This window comes from Talpa occidentalis, unplaced genomic scaffold, assembly GCF_014898055.3.
Source record: "Talpa occidentalis isolate TD23 unplaced genomic scaffold, MPIMG_talOcc4v2.1 talOcc4.1649, whole genome shotgun sequence".
NCBI lineage: Eukaryota > Metazoa > Chordata > Mammalia > Eulipotyphla > Talpidae > Talpa > Talpa occidentalis.
In genome coordinates, this window is record NW_023601704.1 from 1 (window position 1) to 17,584 (window position 17,584).

Sequence of the window (17,584 nt, forward strand, 5' to 3'; positions counted from 1 at the left end):
TAATTATTGATGAAATTCATATGGAATCAAAAAAAACCCCCCGAATAGCCAAAGCTCTCCTGAAAAAAAAAAGAAGGAATGGAGGCATCACACTCCCAGACTTCAGGCTATACTACAAAGCCATAATCATCAAAACTGCATGGTTTTGGAACAAAAACAGACATACAGATCAATGGAATCGAATAGAAAAATCCAGAAATAAACCCACAGATTTATGGTCAACTAATATTTGACAAAGGAGCAAAGACTATGCATTGGAGCAAAGAAAGTTTGTTCAATAAATGTGTTGGGAAAACTGGGTCGCTACATGCAAAAGAATGAAGCTTGACCACTACCTCACACCATATACAAAAATCAACTCAAAATGGATTAAAGAACTAGACATAAGACCTGAAACCATAAAAATACATAGAAGGAAATATAGGCGAAACACTACGTGATTTTGCATATCAAAGACATCTTTACAGACACATCACCAAAGCAGTGATAGTGAAGGCAAAGATAAACAGCTGGGACTACATCAAATTAAAGAGCTTCTGCACAGCAAAAGAGACAATAACAAAAACAAAGAGAAACCCCACCAACTGGGAGAACATTTTTGCACACAACACTAATGATAAAGGACTGATCACAAAAATCTGCAAAGAGCTGATGAGACTCAACAACAGCAAAGAAAATAATCCAGTCAAAAAATGGGCAGAAGAGCTAAAAAGAAACTTCTCTGAAGAGGAAATGCAAATGGCCAACAGGCATATGAAAATATGTTCAACATCACTTGTAATCAGGGAAATGCCAATCAAAACTACCATGAGATACCATCTTACACCAGTGAGAATGGCACATATTAAAAAAACTAGCAACAACAAATGTTGGCGAGGGTGTGGAGAAAAAGGAACTCTTCAGCACTGTTGGTGGGAGTGCAAACTGGTCCAACCACTATGGAGAGCTGTGTGGAGATTTCTGGACCTACTAAACATAGAGCTTCCACAGGATCCAGCAATTCCACTCCTAGGTATTTACCCAAAGGACACAGAAACATCAATTCCAAAGAACACCTGCACCCCTATGTTTATAGCAGCACTATTTACAATAGCTAAGCTTTGGAAACAGCCCAAATGCCCAAAAATAGATGAGTGGATCAAGAAGATGTGGTACATATATACCATGGAATATTACTCAGCATTCAAAAAAGATAAACACATGCAATTTGCAGCAACATGGATGGCACTGGAAGGGATCATGCTCAGCGAAATAAGCCAGAAAGAAAAAGAAAAATACCGGATGGTCTCACTCATAGCAGGAATCTAGAAAACTTAAATAAGGGACCAGGAAAATGAATAACTATAAGAAAGTGAAAATCAAAATCAACAAAAATCTATGAACCAGAGACACTTTTGGGGGGTGGGTGGAGGGAGGGGAGGGATTGGGGTCAAAATGGGGGTTGCAATTGTATGGGGAATATAAAAATAAAATTTATTATAAAAAAAACAAAAAAACAAACAAATGTTCTCTCTAAAATAAGATTGTGGAAAAAGAAGGTATCTTGGTGCTAGCTATCTTTGGTACTTATCAGCTGCCTGCCATGATAATGCCACCAATTTAGTAAGCTTTCTTTCCTCCCTAATAGAAACTGAAGTCAAAACATACCTCCTCACCTCCTGGGATTGAAGATTACCTTAAAGCTGATGACGCTATTTCATTGAGGGCAATCACACAAAGGAGATAATGGTTCCCCCCACTCGCAAATTATTAGTGGAAATAGTTTCTCAATTTTTTTAAAGATTTATTTATTTATGCATGCAAGAGCTGGGGTACAGGCCAGAGATGCAGGGGGCGAGAGGACTCACCAGAGACAGAGTGGGGAACAGAACAGGCAGAATGACTGAAATACACTGCTGAGGGGAGCAGCGGGCAAGACAAGAGTTCTGCTGCACCATGTGGGTTTCTCCCTGGCCTGAAATCATTCTGCATAGGCTGTGGATTGCTTCATAGTGTGGTACTTAACCCCATGTGCCACCAGGGAGGCCCTAGTCTCTCAATATTAACTCAATCTATACCTATACTTTTCTCTATCTCTATAATAAATTTTGGACACATAAATTCACAGTATCAAAATCATCACTAATATAATATTTTTACATTCTGATAATACATGTTTGCACTTTCAATTGACTAAGTAATTTTTCATACATAAAGATCTAGGTCAAGAAAAATTTGAAAGGCACTATTCTAAACTCTGATCAATTAGGGGTTTGCTACAGGACTTACTAAAGAATAAATTTTATCTTCTCTTTCTTTGTGAATTTCAAAATTCAGCTAGCATATATAAAACAGTATCTTCCCATCTCTCCCAAAAGCAGATAGTTATAACCAATATTAAGAGCTTTCAAAAAGAAAGAAGAGTAAAAGAATTATTGAACAAGGAAGGGAGAATCATAGAAAAATAAGAATTTACCATTATATATACATATATGTATACATGCATATATATATATATATATATATATATATATATACTTAATTTCTCCAAGAGAATGCAGGGACCATAAACTTAATTTATATCCTAGGGGCATGAAAAAGATGTGACCACAAAAAATACTCTCAGGGTGAATAAAAGTATTAGTGTAATTTCTACTAGGCATATTTACATCTTTATATTAAATGTGCATGCTAAAACAGGATGTTTCCTGCTATGAGATCATATCCAAGAGGCAGGGCCCTTCACTTAGATTGCTGGGGTGAAAGGAAACAGCTGTGCTCTGGTGGGCCAGCATGGCTTCCCCTGGGTTTTTCAGATTCCAACCCCCATAAATGAGGTATGATTAGTACAGAACAAGTTTCTTGATGAAGATCTCTATTCACATCATTCCACAAAAGTCCACTGCTTGAAAATAAAGCACAGCAGCTATACTCTTTGCAAAGGATATCATGTGAGCTCAGCAATATCCAAGAGTTTCCACTGTAATGAGTTGGATCTTCCCTGGATTATGTAAATCAAAGCCAATTAATTCTAGTTACACATACACTTTTAAAGCATATAACTAATTTTAAAAACCTGTGAACATGTTTTCATTTTTCCTTATTCCAACTTCTTCTCTCTAAGCCCCCTTATCTATATCTAAAAAATACTAAAAACCTAAAGAATTTGAAACGCATCTTGATTTCAGCTGCAGGGATTGCAGACCCATTAAAAACAGTAGCCAGTGTGTTTTCTGACAAGAGGGTTTCTGTTTATTAACAGTGTGCCTTTCTTATCCATTTTTTCTTTGCTTATGCTTTTTAGTGCCTTTCAGCAAACTTGGTTACTTTCTCATTGAGGGTCAAAATTGCTGGTTATTTTTATTTCTTCTCCTCAGTATAACATAAAAGTCCCAAAGAACGAGGTTCAAAATTTCAAATGACAAGCTGGTTGCCAACTACATCTTGACTGGCTAAGAGTTAGAGGAAGGAGTAAAGGCCCTTAGAGATAATTTTTCCCAAAACGAACTGCTTCTGCTTCCAAAGTCAGTTTGTAGGGTTTGAGAGTGGTGGGGAGAGAAGAATAAGAAAACTATTTATTTTGGTCCTTGAAATCTAAGTAAAAAATGCTACACTGGTCAAATCACCTTTTACAAAAGGCAAAATGAATCCAATGTTTGACCCATGACAGCAATGCCTGTTTCTGTAAAACCAATGAGCCAAGAATGGTTGAGTGGGTAATCAAATTAATATTTTGCAATACATGAACATTATTTGAAATTTTAACTGCAGTGTCCATAAATAAAATTTGGAACACAGTATTTGCACATTGCCCATGGCTACTTTCGCACTACAGTGGTTGAGCTGAACAGCTGCAACAGACACCATCTGTGACCACAAATCTACAGTATTTATTGTTTGGCCCTTTACAGAAAGCCCACTGGCCCATAGCACACCCCCCCCCTTTCTGGTAAGTTAAAAGTCAGAGAAAAGAAGCATTATGCCACAACATGGAGGGTGCAAATCTGCCTCTCACTGACTCCACATGCAGTCTGAGTTTCAGCCTTGCTATACTGAAATGACTAGTTGGGCAAATGAATCTATACACCCAAGACTGAGATGGAAAATCTCCCAATGCCAAAATCTCTTATCCAAAATGGAATTATCCAGGGCCTCCCCGGTGGCGCAGCACTGGCAGTGCTGTGAAGCTTTCCGCAGTCTCTGCAGCATGGGTTCGATTCCTGGCAGGCTAGGGAGATTCCCACATAGTGTGGCAGGCCTCTCCTATCACACCCGCTGCTCCCTTCAACAGAGTATTTCAGTCGTCTGCCTGTTTTGCTCCCCGCTCTGTCTCTGGCGAATCCTCTCACACTTCCGTGCCTCTGGTCTGTACCCCAGTTCTTGTATAAAAATAAATAAATCTTTAAAATGGAATTATCCATTAAAATGGAATTATCCATTCTTAGTTCAGGTTTATGGGATATTTACCACATGCCAGATACCTTGCAAAGTACAAACGTATAGCAACTCAGTTAATTCTCAAAACATTCCTAGTATTCAGCAATTAAAAAAAGATAGGCATGCCATTTGCAGCAACGTGGATGGAACTGGAGGGGATAGAGCTAAATGAAATAAGTCAGAAGGAAAAAGAAAATATTGGATGGTCTCACTTACAGGGGGAATATAGGGAAACATAATAAAGGATCAGGAAAAAGACAGAACTTGCAGGCTGACCATAGATCTGAGGCATACAGCAGGGAACTGGGAAGGAAAGGAGTCAAAACAGGGGAAGGAAGATCACAAGAACTATGGAGATGGTTCACAGGTGCAGTGGGAGAATTATGGGGACTACACCTGGGGGAGAAATCAAATATCATACAAAAATGAACAACAATGTAAGAAAATTGAAAAAAAAATCCAGATATGTAAATACTTTATTAACCCTATGATACTGAAGAAAAAAACTAAGGTAAGAGAGGGTATGTAATTATTCTAGGATAACACAGTGAGGATAGCACAGAGATGGGGTGTAAACCCAGGATTTCTACCTCCAGAGCTCATGCTCTTAACAGTCAAGATGAACCTTAGCGAGATCTGAGCTTTTAATACTGGCACTCTGGCATTAAAATGCAATTAAACAAATACATTTAAAGTATTACCTGTACTCATAAGTGTTAACTATTTTTATAACTACAAATTTTAACCTTACTTAGAGACTTATTCTTTGTGTTTTTATCTTCACTGGGAAGATAGCCTTATAAACTCCTATTCCTATCTATTAGGGAATATGTCATTTACACAACCCAACAGAGAAATCTTAATGCTTTTGTTAAGCAAACAAAGTTCAACAGCTCATAATATATCCTTTCTGGATATTAAATAATTAAATGTGAGTTTGAAGTCATCATTTTTGAAACCTAAAGCTATCTGTCAGTTCAGGGTACTTAATAAAACTGTGGGCTGGGTGACTTAAAACAACAGCCTTCAGTTTTCACAGTTCTAGAAGTCTAAGACCAAGGTGGCAGTCAATTTAGTTCCTGTTGAGAACACTCTTGCTGGCATGCAGGTGGCTGCCTTCTCATTGTGAGCCCTCATGGACTTTCCTTCTCTTAGGTCACTAATCCCTTCATAAAGACGGGCTTCAGGATCTCACCTAACCCTAACTAACTACTTTCCCAAGATCCCATCTACAAATACCATCACACTGCGGGTTGGGGCTTCAATATATGGATTTGGGTGGATAGTAGCATTCAGACCATAACAGCAATGAATATGAATTACAGCCAAAACAGAAATGCATGAATATGTAAATATGAACATATATTGGGATACAGGTTACCATAATGATAATAATAAAAGGCTTAGCATGACTTTTAAAAATTAGTTATTTTATGCTTTACTGTTATATAAAAATAGGCCAATAATAAAATTATATATACAATCAGCTATGTAAAACAAAGGCATGCACAGAAGAAAAACTGAAATGAAACAACATCAAAATATTAACAGCGCTATTTCTGGGCATTAGCACTATGAATGATGTTTACTTTCTTCTTTAATTCTGAATTCACTATAAATAGGAATTCCATACATAACCAGGAAAATATGTTCCATTTAATGCCCCATTGAAGGACAATTTTAAGTTTTTGTATCTTACCAGCCAAATATTTTTTGTAAAGATTTATTTTATTTATTTATGCATATAAGAGCTGGGGTGTAGGCCAGAGGTGCTGGGGGGTGGGAGGATTCACCAGAGACAGTGGGCAGTGGGCGAGACAGGAGAGGTCTGCTATGCCATGTGGGTCAGCTCCCTGGCTATGGATTGAACTCTTGCTGCAGTGGCTGGTGATAGCTTGATAGTGCTGAGTCTTTAACTCCTGTGCCACCAGGGAGGCCCAGTGGAGTATTTTAATGAGGCTTCTTTTGTTCTCTGTTTCCCGGACCTGATGACACAAAAAAAATAAATAAGTAAAATTGGGGTAAAAATGAGCATATGTAAAGCCAAGTACACCCACAAAAGTGATAACATGGTGTACATACTACAAACAGTGGAGAGGCTCTTAGGTCAGTGTGGGCTATACAAGGGGTAGCATTTTGGAAAAAAAAAAAAACAGGAGTTACCCTTGCAAGGAGGAGCAGGGAAAGACACCCCCAGAATATAGAGCAGTATATAGACAGCAGCCAGAGGCCAGGAAGTGTGATCTGAGAATGTCAAGTAGGACTGCCTGGAGGCTGGCTGGAGAAAGAGAGAGACATTAGGTAGTGGATGGGCACAGATGGTTGAGTGGATTAGCACAGATGAGCAACAGATTGCTCAAGTTTTGAGAACCACATTAAGGAATATATTTCACATCAGGTCTCAGGACACACACACACCACACACACATACAACTAAAAATGATTTCACAAAAAGTTATTCACCTAAATTTTCTATTATTGCTCTGTTCTATCTCTTTCTATCTGTTTAATATGCTGGTCACAACTAACTACTGACTTACTACCGTGTCACTATTCAATTTGAAAAAACACCAGACCAGAAAATTTTATGTGTGTGTGTTTAATATACATTTATATCTATATTTATTATATAAACCAGTCTTTAGAGATTAAATGGGATATTTTTGGATTAAAATATTTCTCAGAATATATGTTTTAGAATCCTCTAAAAAGACATAAACTAGCAAGGCAATATGATAAAGATATCTCCTTTATTTATAGCAGAACCCATTTAAAACCTGACGTGGGGCAAGGAAATACACCGTGTCTAGGAAAGAAGAGAATCTCCAGAGACAAAGAACTGGGCTTAAGCGAGGAGCTCACTGAAACCTTACCCTAAGGACGCATGGGGGCCAAAGCTGTAGCTGAGGTGCATTTCTAGTTAATACTGGAACTCTGTGTAACAATACTAGCTCTGGATGTATAAGAAATATTAATGAACACAAAAGGAAAATATAGAGAACCAAGAATAAAAGATAACTTTGAAAACTGGACTCCTCAGTTCACAAAAAAGGATTCAAATTTTCTCAGGCCCACAAAAAAGACATATAACAGTGTAATTCCCATAGAAAGGGGAGGTTCCAGGGTCCCTGCCCCACCTAAAGAAGGGTGCTGCAGAGCAACAAGGGGAAGCTAAAAAGGACTTGGGAGAGAAGGCTGGAGGCAGAAGACATAGAGGAGGCACATGGAGCACAGAGACGTGTGAAGAAGCAGCAGCAATTGCATCTCTGCCTTGGGCCTGAACCAGGGACTTGGGTGACATGGAAAGAGACACATGAAAGAGATAGAGATGTGGGTAAGAGTCCCATGAGGAGACTGACAGTGGCAGCCTTTATCTTGAATTGTATTTTGATTTTGTTCTTTACCTTCTAGACTTGCCTGGCCCCTTCGGCCCCTTTCCTATGGGTCCCCACCAGAATGTGCCTTAGACTTATGGCAGCTTTCATGCCCCAGTGGTCCTGCTTGGGGCAACCCTGTTTGCCTGGGCACTTACCCACAAGGGGATGGGTAACTTTGGGTGTTCCACGGGGAAACTATTTTAAATGTAATTTTTCTCTCCTATTGCATACTAATTATATTAAAGTTCTTTTCTGTTGAAGGTTGTAACTACTAAAAATATTTTTGTCTTTTTGCAGCAGAAGGCAGGACCCATTTACAGCATGCAGGTTTGGGCCCCTGGGGTGCCTCTCATTTTTTTCTGCCTGCTAACAGAGAGACTCTGGGGAAGTACAAAGTTACTGATGGAGGCTAAGAGTAGAAAATTTAGGATGTTGGCATCACAAGATCAGAAACTGGAAGGTAGGGGTAGAAATGATTAGCATAGTTGTTAAACCAGCTATAGAAATGAAAAATCCTTAGCTGCCAAACTGCTATAGCAAGTGTCAGGCTGCTATGGAAAGTATCCGGAGGGGGACCTCCTTGGTGGCACAGAGGTTAAAGACAGTGCTGTCAAGCTGTCACCAGCCACTGCAGCACCAGTTGTTAGATCCCTAGCGGGCAGGGAGCAACCCACATGGTGCCACACCCACTGCCTCCCTCAGCAGTGTAGAGGGGATCTGCCTGTTCTGCTCCCTACTCTCTCTGGTGAATCCTCTCACCCGCCCCGCACCCATTTCTTGCATGTATGCATAAATAAATCCTTTTAAAAAAGTATCTGGAGGCGCAGACTAGAGAGGTAGGGATAAGGAGATTGAGGGTCATTGTAGAGAATTACTGGTCCTTACAAAACAACCTAGTCAAACCTTAGAAGTAATTAATTTAACAATGCATAACAATTCCACAAAGGAACAAATCCCTCCCAAAAAGAAGACTTTATCAGTACAATTTCTGCATTGGCAAGAGACAGCTCTCCTGCCCACCTGTGTCTATACAAGCATTTCTTTTAGCAAACCTGTCCCTTTCAAAGGCAGCTCTTTCTGCCCTCTTGTGACTGCAAGCAGTCTTTTTGCTTTTCCTTTTTTATAGAATAAACCTGCCCTTTTGGAGATAACTAATCTCTGCCTTGTGGGGAAGCTCACGTGCTGCTGAAAAGGGAGCTCCGGTGAAATTTTCTCAGAAGGTACCCTGAGGACCCCTGCTCAATAAACCCGACAGTCCTGACACTGACATCAGTTACGACAGAACCAAATTCTGTGGATTCAGAGGCACCAGCTACAGGAAAGCAACAAGATGTCTAAACCATTCATTTTTTCCAAAATCATTTATTCACTAAGACGTTAACCTTGAAAGTGGAAAATGGTTGCCCTAACTGCCTCCTCTCTCAAATCACAGCGCAGTGCTCCTTTAAATGGTCTGAAATGTTCCTAAAAGTCATGTTTTTAATCATGAAAGTTGTCAGCCTTGCCTGGTGGCCCTGGGGAAGTTGGGCAGAACACCTCTAGTGGGCACCATACCCACCAGCCTCCTGGATCAGGCATCTCGATGAAAGTTCAGGCCAGGCAGGGGGATGCCTCAGGCAAAGAGATCCTTCCCACCTTCCAACTAGTTTGGCCCTGAAAGTCAAGATTGTTTAGGAACAGAACAACTAGAAGAAATATCAAAGAATCCTACTAATCCCAGAAAAGGCCAGGGAAAAATCTTAACCCAAACCAATGTTTAAGTTTTTGCCCCAACTAGATTTGATTTTTGCTTTTTTTTCCATTTATTTCTCTATATAAATTTTACATGATTGTTCATTTTTGTAGTTTGCTTTCTCCTCTCAGATGTAGTCCCCATAAAATTCTTACCATCAAGTCACCCATGCATCATCACCACAGTCTCTTGTGCTTTTCCTGCCCCTGTTTTGATCCCTCTCCTTCTCCCTCCTCTGCTGAATGACTCCAGGTTTATAGTTGCCTGCTAGTTTTGTATTTTTTTCCCTGATCCCTTATTGAGTTCCCCTATGTTCCTCCTATAAGTGAAACTTCAGAAAGAAAAATCTGATATTTTTCTTTTTCCTTCTGATTTGTTTCACTAAGCCTAATTCCTTCCAGCTCCATCCTAGAATTGATCTTTGGAAGGAGGAAGAGGGGCCCAAGAGTTTGGAATCCCTGAGGATTTCTCCTAGAGAATGACAAGGCCAAAACTAAAGGAAAAGCAGTGGTCTACAAAATCTATAATTGAAATAGGGTAATTACAGGACCAGTCTTACAAAAAACTCAAGGGGGAAGGGTGCAGGGGGTGGAAGTATGTGGGGAGGGGGCTGTGACAATTCTCGGGGTCGCACACCTTCAGTGACTAACATCAGTCACTACAAGGCCCAAGGCACCTTTCATACCCATTCCTAAAGCTGTAAGTTGCTCATAAACTTTTTTTTTAACTTTTTCATTAATAGGCTTCTAGGAAAAGATCATCTTAACTTTTTCTTAGCCTGGAGTTGTAATAGGGTGGTCCCCAGGAAAGGGGGAGGTTCCAGAGAGACTCTGAGTTGAGCAGAGAGAAGAAGCTACAGAGAAGACTGAGGAAGGAAAGAAGCAGGATGGAGAGCTGAGCCAGAAGGAGACTTGGAGGAGGCACATGGAGCAGAGAGACATGTGAAGAAACTACTCTTGCCTTTTGGTCATGGACTGGTTGACACAGATGTGGGTGAGAGACCTGTGGGGAGGTGACAGTGACGGTTTTTGTCTTGATGTTGATTTTGCTCTTTTCCCTCCAGACTTGTCTGGTTGTTTCTGATCCTTTTCTGTGGGTCCCCACTGGAAGATGCTTTAGACTTGTGGCAGGCTTTGGGGCCTTGCTCTGGGCCAATCCCATTTGGGTGGACTTTTACCCATGAGAGGACGGGTAACTTTGGGTGCTTGATTTAGAAACTATATTCCGGGGCCTCCCCTAGTGGCGCAGTGGTTGAGCGCTGGGTTGCCAGGCTGCGCGCAGCCTCTGCAGCACCGGTTTGATCCCCGGCCGCCGGCGAGGGTCCCACGAAGCGCGCAGACCTCTCCTGCCACCCGTTGCTCCCCTCAGCAGTGTATTTCGTCAGTCTGCCTGTTCCGCTTCCCGCTCTGGCTCTGGTGAATTCTCTCACCCTCTCACGCTTCTGACTGTACCCAGTGCTTGTATAAAAAATAAATAAATCTTTAAAAAAAAAGAAACTATATTCCTTGTCTTTTCTGTATTGTTTCCTAATTGTATTAAAGTTCCTTCCCATTAAAGTCTCATATGTTTTGTGTTGATGCGGCAGATGGCAGAACCCATTTAGAACAGGCAGATTTGCGGGGTCCGGAGTGCCCCTCTCCCTGCCCTGTAACAGAGTCACAGGTCTCAGTCACAGATGATTGAGAGATTAGAATTTGCCCTTACACATTTCTAGGAACACCCCTGATTCCCTCCCAATCCTTGTGTGTACAAAACCATATGCTAATTTAGTAAGCAGATGAGTAGACAGTGAAAATAACTTCGCTGCCCACAGGGATAGAAGACGGAGAATGTTACTTTCTAGGGCAGTTGCTTTCCACCAAGACCCATTGGTCATCTAAATTGCAGGCTTCCCTAATAATGATTAGGAATTTGCTCTCATTGATACTGACTGTCCAGCTGCAGAAGTAACTCACCTTCTCTGTCAACTGTCCTGACAAATTGCAGATCTTTATCTTTGGCTTCAAAGATACTTAGTGGAAAGCTAACACTCAAGAGCATCATAATAACAAGTACAAATACATTTTTTGTGCATTCTAAAGTTATAGCAATAAAACTTATTCCCATTAATATAATTATATTTTCCTAAAAATGTCATTATGTCAGAATCCCTGTATATATACATTATTTTCTTTTTTAAAAAAGGCTTTGGTTTCTTGTGTGAGACCTAAGTAACTGACAGAGCAACCGGAGGCCTGAGAACCAGTCTCTTAAAGGAAAAATTATTACCGTCCCTATTTTAAAGAAGTGCTGACAACCCTCCTTCCTGGAGTGAACGCTGAGCAATTTTACAAAGCAAGGTTTGAACTTTGATTCCAGGAAGCCTATGAGGGATGGGCGGGGTCACTGTCAGGGGGGGCAACCCCTGGAAGCCACAGACGGGCGGCGACCGCGGCCTCTTCCAAAATTGCAGGCAGACAGGCCGGCGCGGAAAGCCCCGGCAACCCAGCACCACTCAGTGGGGAAGAGTCCTCACCTGGCCCAGCAGCGCTGATGAGTCCCAGGCTCCGCCCCCGGTCGGAGCCTGATCCCGCCCAACAGACTGTGCTTACGCAAAGGTGCACTTCTAGGGGCCGCCGGTAGGGGGCGCTGGTGAGCGCGTTCGCGGACCCTCAGCCCACACGGGGTTTGGTGAATCCTCTCACGCCCCTCTCCCACCTCTGGCTTATACTCCAGTTCTTGTATGCATAAATAATTAAATCTTTAAAAAAATAAAATAAAAGTGAGTACAGGGCAATAAAAGAGAATGATTTTTACCCAACAGAAAAATAAGGTTGAAATTCTCAGATTCAGCACACCATTTAGAAAGTTCACTTTGGAGGGCTTGGTTTCTGTTGAAATGTTTCACTGTCAGTTTCTGGCCACGAAATAGTTTAGGTAGACTCAGGGCTACTATTGACAAACTTGCACTGACTCTTCCAAACAATAAGCCCCAAAGGAGCCAGGAAACCTAAAAAGCTGGGCAGACAACATATTAGAACAGTCATGAATATGGTTTTCAAGCAAGGAAATGTGACTGTGGAATCTTGTAAATCTCTTGCAATCTAAGATACTTTCCAACCATGTCAAAAGGCTTGGAGGGGCTTCTCTCAGCCTAGCCACACTCATCCATGATCAGAGAGCTAGAAATTGGAGATGTTGTCCCCCAAATTATAGATTTGACCAGAAGATTTCTGAAAGACACAGTCACTCCAGAATATTCTCCAGGCAGAAGTCATTTCTTTGGCTCTTGTAAGTGAAAAGGTTCAAGATGCCCCTCCTTGAGGGAATCCTGAAATAAAACCCATGAGATTCTCAGAACCAAGCAAAGTCCTTGGCATGGAGGGATACCCAGAGGACTCACTAGGACTTCAGATACTCATAAGGGATCTGAGGCTGTCCCTTTAGCAGGAAATAACTTCAGCTGTTTACAGCTCTTTTTAAATTTGAATTCAAACTACCTTTCTGGGAAACAGGAAAAAATAGGCATAAAAGACCTATCTTGAGTTTGTTTTCTGGTCCCAAGAATATAAAAAAAGTAGTTTGTCAAACCTGGAAAACGCTGAAGAATGTAAAAATCCCATGCCAATCAAAAAGCACAAATATAAAACTCTCCCCCAACTCCTACCCAAGAGTAAGTGAAGGAATTTGCCTCACAACTTTCAAAAATTCAAAGTGAGAAAATGCTGACAAGAACCTAACAATAAAGTGAGAAAATGCTTACAAGAATGAATAGGAAAGAGATAGCTACAAAAGTCCCACCAGTCACAGGCTCAAGTGATCCTTGTTTACCCATGGCTGCAAACTAAACACCCACAGCTCTGGTTAACATTCAGACAAACAGATATGCAGATATGTAGAGGCCTGACATACGGACATTTTATTGGCTCTCTCTTTAATTTGGAACAAATTTCTCCAGATCACAGTTCCTTGCATGTGCACCAAGTTTCCCTGGCTTCTCTGAAATAAGCTCAGCACCTACTAGGTGAATCATACATGGACAGGACACAGCATTATGTAATTTCTCCTGTCAGACAACTTTCCTCCTTGTCTACCTTGCAAATTCCTTCTCAGCTTTTAAGAGTTGCTGAAGTTTCCCCTCTTCTGTAACATTACCATCTCCTGCCACAAGCATTGCAGTTTTTCTGTTTAAGGCATATTACCACATTTTGGGCATGAAGGTACATTGGTACAAAGGAGAGCATTTTAGAAATGATAATGCACATATCCTCAGACATAACCATCTTACTGCCAGTACTTTCTCTAGTTAACTTAGGTAAGCTACACGGACGTTCTAACACTATTCATTCTAACAAAAGAGTGGAAACAATTCAGATGCACATTAATTTGAGTCTGGTTAAAGACAATGGAATATAATGCAATTGTTCAGAAGGACCAAGAAGTTCTCTCTATGCTGGTATCTGTAATTCCCACCCCACCCCCACTCCTTTAATTTGTCTAATAGAGAATCCTTTCTCCCTACCTCATTGAGGGATGATTGATAAATTCATAGAGAATCTTGACAGAGCACAGCAACCCACTGAAATTTGCTTTTCTCTCTCCTCTTCCTTGGGTATGAGGTATGAGGGGAAGGGGATGATGATATGATACCCAAACATTCCACCCTGGCATCAGAGTTATTCTGAGCTAAAGGAAATTAAGAAAAAACAGACATAGGAAGAACTCCTCTACCCTCTCCATATGTACCGAAAGGTAGGACATAAATTCCCCTTGTTAAGATGATTCTTGCTCCCATACATGAAAGAGGGGAACAACCTTTGTCGCCAAAGATGGCATCTAGATGAGTCTGCATAAACACATTGAATAAAATAACCCTTATATTCCACTTGCTTCTCCATATACTTACCCACATAATTTATGGTCCCTAAAACTCTTCTTTTGTTGTCCAGTAACTTTTCCCTTCATTAAAATGGTATTAAACTTCCAACTCTAATCACTTCTTCAAGTTTTCACTTCTTTCTTTGTATAGGCCTTCTGCATAAAAATATTAAAAACATCACTTATATCTGTATTTTGCACAGCAGACCTCTCCTATCTTGCCTGCTGCTATCCACCTTTTCTGTTCTCCAAAAATAAATACATAAATAAATCTGTAGCCTTTTTTTCTCCTGTTAATCTGTCAGTTTCACTTACAGAACTCAGAAACAGAACCTAAGAAGATAGAATAAAAGCTTAGTCCTCCCTACACAGGTATGTCAGAAAAGCTCACCGCATTAGCAATTCTGAAGTCAAGCTATGGAAATGTTGAAAACACAAGAGAGAGAGCTCTATTATTTCCAGAAGCAGTGCTGATGAACACTGCCTCTAGCCTTTGCTATTTTATAGGGAAGCTACAAAGATGTGCCAGCTATTCTCCCCCATCTTCTTCCAAAGACTTTATTATGTATCAGGACCTTTTATCTAACTGTCTTGCATAAAAAGTTTAGGTCCTGTACAATCACAAAGAAATAAATTATTCTACTCTCAAGGAGTCTAATGGTCCAGCACAGAACAACTGAAAGAAGGGGGTTCCACAAAGCAAATGCCAACACAGAGCTGCATAAGTTAATAAAGGTGACTGTAGAACAAAAACTCACCTAACCCAACAGAATTCTCACAGGTTTCTCTTCCCAATATGTGTAGACTCCAGTTGAGGCTTGTGTTTCAGTCCCAGGCCAAACCAACCACTTCCTATTTTTAGGACTATAAGTAGTTTACTTAACCTCCGTGTGACCCCATCCATAAAATGGGGATACTAGGATCTACCTCAAAGGGAAGTTAGAATTAGTAAAAGAGAGAGAGCATATAAAGTATTTGGCACAATGCCTGGTAGTTAGTGCCAAGTAAGTGTTAATGATTACTATCATCATATTATCAATCTGAAATTTTGAAGATGTTCCTCAGACTTTATTCTGCTATGAGGTATCAATGGAGCATGAAATTTATGAAGGAAGATTATTCATTTGTACATCTCAAGTCAACCTCATACTCACACTGTTGAGTAATTCATTTATTTATTGAGAGGGGAGAAATTACACAAAAGTTCAGATCATTTTAGATGAAGACCTTTTTCCTAGCACAGGTGTTATAGAAGCAGCACATGTTTGACAGCTTTTGAACTTTTATGATGTTTTTCACTGCAAATACAAAAGAAGCAAAACACTGACATTTGCTTCTTTAAAGTCCCATGAATTTATTTTCACAAGACACATGAAATAATGATGCCATTTTACTTCCACCACAAAAATCAATAAGCCATTTTTGGTCAAGGTCAGACTCAGGCTTCCATCTACAGCTGAAGGTTATCAAGCCAGCTGTGAGAGAAATGATTCTCCTCCTAGTCTCATTCAGTACTCTTTGGCCTATCTTTACATCAAGTTTCAGAATAAAGTCACTTCTAAATAAGCCTTTGGGGCCTTCCTGGTGGCACAAGGGATTAAGCACAGCACTATGAAGTGGTCCACAGCCTCTGCAGCACGAGTTCGCTCCCCGGCCGGCCAGGGAGAAACCCACAGGGCACAGCAGGCCTCTCCTGACTTGCCCGCTGCTCCCCTCAGCAGTGTATTTCAGTCAGTCTGCCTGTTCTGCTCCCCACTCTGTCTCTGGTGAATCCACTCACCCCCTGCATCGCCGGCCTGTACCCCAGCTCTTGTATGCATAAATAAATAAATCTTTAAAATAAATAAATAAATAAGCAAGCTTTTGTGAGAAAACATGTCTTCTATACTCTGATAGTCAGGTGAGTTCACCTTAATTGAAGTACAAGGTTTCTGAGGTTGGCTGAAAGGAACTAAAGTTCTGTATGTGTGAAACTGAGAGAGTACACTGGTCCTCAAGAAGGAAAAGAGAGTCCTCTACACAACAGCTGAAGACCACAAAATTGAGACACGATTTACCCGATATCATGGTGGAACATCTAACAGAGGGGAGGGTTTCAATGACAGACCTTACTGGCTAAAAGTGACCCTACAAGAAAAAAATCAATAGGCAAGAAAGGTCAAATGTGATAGATTTTTTTTTCCCCAAACAGAGTGTAGGTGATACTATACAAGTTGTAGGAAACACATGTCAACCAACAAGGCACTTAAAACTGAAACGGAAGAGATACCATACTGAGGATAATTGCTTATATTTTCTTTTCTGAACAAAATGGATCTGCAGACGGAACAACAACAACAACAAAAAACCTGAGAGAACAGTGATTATCACTACATTAAGAAAGAATGATTTTTATATTTTTATTTATAGATTTTTTAATCTGGCTGTATTTTCTAAAATAAAAAATAATTACTTTCCTCTTTAATTATGGATTTTTTTAATGGATAAGACTGGTTATCCAGTTGTAGATGAGGGACAATCTGAGATATTATCTGCAGCTACATAAATCTCCCCCATTAGACTCAAGACCCTCAAGGATGAGACCCTCAAGGATTCCTTCAAACCCCAAAACACTACTAACACAGGACCTAAATACACGTTGGCTCTATTGAGAAATATTAGCAAATTAATTTGTTTGTGGTCAAAAACACAAAGTAGGTGGCCCTGGTATAACCTCAGGAAGGTGCAAAAGGAAATGAAGTGTGAGCCTTTCTCACCAATATTTGGCAGGATTTTGAAAGGACATTCTTTCCAAAATGGTTCCCTTATAGGGTAAACATCAGTGACCCCGCCCCTCCGTCTAGAGCGCCTTCGGTCTCATTGCGTGCCCCTGGGGGTGTGAGTGCAAGAGGAGGGTGCAGGTGTTCTCCGGGGGAAAGCTTTACCAATCCCCCAAGAGGGAAGGGGGCCCAGTTTCCCCATGGTTGAAGGGGATCCAGTTTCCCAATTGGGGTAGGGGGGCCCCTAACCCAGTGGGGTCTGACGGTCACCGAAACCCCTCACCTGCGCCCCCAAGCTGAAACCCTGGGAAGCGCACCTTTGCGCAGGCAGAGTCCGGGGGCGGGGTCAAGCTCCAGCCTGGGGCATAGCCAGAGGCTCAGCAGCACTGCTGGGCCAGGTGAGGACTCTTCCCCTCTGAGTGGGGCTGGGTTGCCCGGGGCTT

At 41.0% G+C, this 17,584-nt stretch overlaps 1 long non-coding RNA gene across 1 annotated transcript; it reads right to left on the reverse strand.

Annotated features, from left to right (window-relative positions):
* Window positions 1–12,272: 12,272 nt before the first annotated feature.
* On the reverse strand, window positions 12,273–17,565 carry LOC129146049 (uncharacterized). The gene is made up of 3 exons (XR_008552364.1): window positions 15,141–17,565; window positions 14,411–14,538; window positions 12,273–12,522 (listed from the first exon to the last, which is right to left on the reverse strand). It is a non-coding gene; the product is annotated as an uncharacterized LOC129146049 (long non-coding RNA).
* Window positions 17,566–17,584: the final 19 nt, after the last annotated feature.